Here is a 4,011-nt window from a genome sequence, read left to right on the forward strand (position 1 = left end):
GTTACCAACGTATACCGGTAAAGAGAACGAGCTCTTATTCTCAGTGACAGTATGTTTTATTCGTCAACTACTTCTGCAAAAACTCATAAGAGAAAACAGCTCATCGTTATTTTGACACTCTTTAGAATACATTTTTTAAGCAACTGACGTTTTCCATTTTAAGCAGCAGGTCAAAATATATCGATTGTGATGGACAACTGCACTTCATAGACTGTGTTTTAAATACCATTAATTAATAAATTAATTAATTGGAACCTCGATAAATATACATCGATAATTGTCCTGATACTTTGCCTAGGGGAAATCGTATTTCAAAATTTTTGGATGTGAGGTCCGCCAGTTATGCAAAACACCGCTTTTCTCAGTACCCAAACATGTTTCGGCACCACTGTGCCATCATCAGTGGGTTTTCGTTTTTATTTATTCTGCAATGTGAACATTTTTGTTAAATGATTATAAAATTATGTGCATTTTTAGTTCAAACAACAGATCATTTCTTTTTGTAAATAACTTTACATTTGGTGTGCATTAATTTTCTGGATCAATTTTGTGTTAATTACTACAGGTAGCTTGTCATCTGCAACCAAACATCGTTTACAGGTAAAATTTAATCTGTGTCAAGAAAGACAATAAGTTTTCAGAGTGGGGAGGAATACATGCAGGAGTGCGATGGGGATGATGCTGCTCTTGTTTGTTATTTATACTAATACAACCATCCAAGAGTGGAGACAAATGAGAAACAGCCAAATTCAAATCGACAGAAACACGTAGCTAGATGCATCACTTTGTGCAGATGATTTAGTTCTTGTAGCATCTTCAGAGGGTGACCTGCAGTGTTCTGTACAAACTGTGGCCTTTAGTTGAAAATACACAGTAAAGAGAAAGATCTGTTTGAAAAATAAAATTCTAGAAAGAGTGAACACAACCATATGTTTAGCATATCAGTTATCCTTTTTAGAAGAAGCAGACCTAGGCGAAAAAGTCATCAGGTATAAAAAGCAATGGGGATCAGTAATAACGCAATGATACCTTCACTAGTTCAGAAGCACACCAGAATATGCTTTTATAAGACCATTGCAGGATCTGCGCTATTCTACGGCAGTGAGGCCCGGACAATGATGGCAAAAGACTTGAAAAGACTTACAGCCTATGAAATGAAATTCTCGAGACGTAAAACTTGTTACACCAAATGGGACGATAAAAAGAATGATGATGTGATAAAGGAAATTAAAATGGAACCAATCACACATTATATTCAGAACTACCAAGACAACTGAAGTAAACATCTACAACGAATGACCTCAAACAGAATCCCAAAGTCCATGCTACACTAACACCCCGCAGGTTTGGTTGATCAGCGAAAAGATGGTAGAAGAACTTCTCGACGAGACCGTAACAGGTGAATAATTTACAAGCCGAGGACGTGCAACCCTGGTCAACAAAATTCTACAAGGAAATATGTCAACGGGAGTTGTCGATTTGAACCTACGATATTAGTGCGAGCTCAAATGAATGCAGTTTAAAAGAAATTGTAGGTAGATCTCAAGCGGAGTAAACGCCGGTTTAATATCAAGCAGGTGACTGTAAGCGATTACTTTAAAAGAATATTGTTCATGCTGGACATATACCATGTATCTGCAGCATGCAATGCACGTTGTTGAGGTCTTGAATCCGAAGACTGGTTCGCTGCTGCGTGGACGCTGTTATATCCCGTTCAAGCTTCTTCATCTCCGAATAACTTCTGCAACCTACATTTATTCGAACATGCTTAGTTTATCGTCTCTTGGCCTCCCTCTACCATTTTTAATCCCCACACGTCCCTGTAGTATTGAACTGACGATTCCTTGTGTCTTAGAACGTGTCCTGAGAACCGATTCTTTCTTTTAGCTACGTTATCCTACAAATTTCTTCTCTCTCGATTTCTACTCAGTACTTCCTCGTCAGTTACGGGATATACCCATCTAGTATTCAACAGTCTCGTCTTGTCTTGTCTGTCTTGTCTGAAATGCTTATCGTCTTCGTTTCACTTCCGTACAAGGCTATATTCCAGACAAATACCTTTAGAAAAGATATCCTAACACTTAAATTTATACTCGATATCAACAAATTTCTATTCCTCATAACTGCTTTTCTTGTCGATGCCAGTCTACATTTTATACGTAAGGTAAGTATTTCGGCCGTCGTCTGTTATTCTGCTGCAGAAATAGTAAAATTCATCTACTCCTTTTAGTGTCTCATTTCCTAATCTTATTCCTTCAGTATCGCCTGATTTAATTCAACTTGTACTGCTTTTGTTGCTGTTAATCTCATGTCCTCCTTCCATGACACTTAGCATTCCGTTCAACTTCTCTTCCAAATCTTTTGATGTCCTTTGCTTTGTTATCGACAAACCGCTAAGTTTTTATTTCTTCTCCCTGAACTTTAATTCCTTCTCTAAATTTAGCTTTTGTTTTCTTTACTACTTCCCCAAAGTACACATTCAGTAACATTGGAGATAGGCGACATACAATCCTGTCTTGCTCCCATCTCAACCACTGCTTCCATTTCATGCCTTTCGACAACTGCCAGCCATCATATTTCTGCTCAAGTTGTAAATAACCTTCGGTCCCTGTATTTTACGCCAGCCACTTTCAGAATTTCAAAGAATACGTTCAGCCAACATTGTCAAAAGTTGTTTAGAAATCTACAAATGCTGTAAATATAGGTTGCCTTTCTTTAACCCATCTTCCAGGATAAGTAGGAAGGTAATTATTGCCTCGCGTGTTTCTGATCTTCTTCTGTTTTGACTTCTACCAGTTGTTTCATTCTTCTGTAAATGATTTCTACCGGTATTTTGCAGCAATGATTTATTAAAATGCGGTAATGTTCACATCTGAAAGCACTTGGTTTCTTTGGAATTGGCATTATTACACTCTTCTTGATGTCTGAGGATATTTCACCTTTTTCATACATTTTGCACACCAAGTGGAATAGTTTTCATGGTCGGCTCTCTTAAGGGTATCAGCAGTTCTCGGGGATGTCTAGGGACCTGATTCTGTTCTCTCACCATTCCTGCTTCGTCCTTGTGTACTTTTTGTCACTCTAACTTTTGATACGTCTATATACTATTTTACCCGCTTCGTTACAAGAGAGGTGCATGTCGTTTTTAGTAATTTTCATTACTGGCAGCCAAGAAGTTTGTGGTTAGAACTGCGAAGTAAGAGAAACGCGTCATCTTCCCTATTATGACCTACGTTATTTAAGGAGCGAATAACCTATCCCGTTACCACAACTACTACAAATTTTTACATTAGGTCTTTTTGTCATATAGCATGGACTTACTTAAATACATTGGCAACGGCCTTGCCGCAGTGGATACACCGGTTCCCGTGAGATCACCGAAGTTAAGCGCTGTCGGGCGTGGCCGGAACTTGGATGGGTGACCATCCAGGCCACCATGCGCTGTTGCCATTTTTCGGGTTGCACTCAGCCTCGTGATGCCAATTGAGGAGCTACTCGACCGAATAGTTGCAGCTACGGTCAAAGAAAACCATCATAACCACCGGGAGAGCGGTGTGCTGACCACACGCCCCTCCTATCCGCATCCTCAATGAGGATGACACGGCGGTCGGGTGATCCCGATGGGCCACTTGTGGCCTGAAGACGGAAAGACGGAGTGCTTTACTTAAATACATTGATCTCTCAAAAAGGATGGCAGAAGTTGCTCATGTTGCAACGAAAATATGTCTTTGGTACCGCATATATCCTTTCTCGCACACTATGGCCTTCTTGCTAATTGTAATTGCAGATTTTTGTTGACGTATGATAAATAAGGTTCTGTAAGTTATGAAATTATTTCGCTACATAACTTTGAATACTATTTATTAACTAACGTTCTAGCACATACACAATTTCGCGTTACACAGTATTGAGCAATACTGTCTGCCATTAGCTTAAGCGCGAAAACCGGCTTGCTACGTGTCACATGCGTCTCACCGCAGTCAGACAGCATTTAACTAATTCTGTTAATCG

The 4,011-nt window shown here is 39.4% G+C and overlaps 1 pseudogene; it reads left to right on the top strand.

Annotated features, from left to right (window-relative positions):
• Positions 1–3,332: 3,332 nt before the first annotated feature.
• On the top strand, positions 3,333–3,450 carry LOC124723440 (annotated as a pseudogene).
• The last annotated feature ends 561 nt before the right edge of the window (positions 3,451–4,011 follow it).

The sequence above is a fragment of the Schistocerca piceifrons genome, chromosome X (assembly GCF_021461385.2).
Source record: "Schistocerca piceifrons isolate TAMUIC-IGC-003096 chromosome X, iqSchPice1.1, whole genome shotgun sequence".
NCBI classification, from domain to species: Eukaryota; Metazoa; Arthropoda; class Insecta; order Orthoptera; family Acrididae; genus Schistocerca; species Schistocerca piceifrons.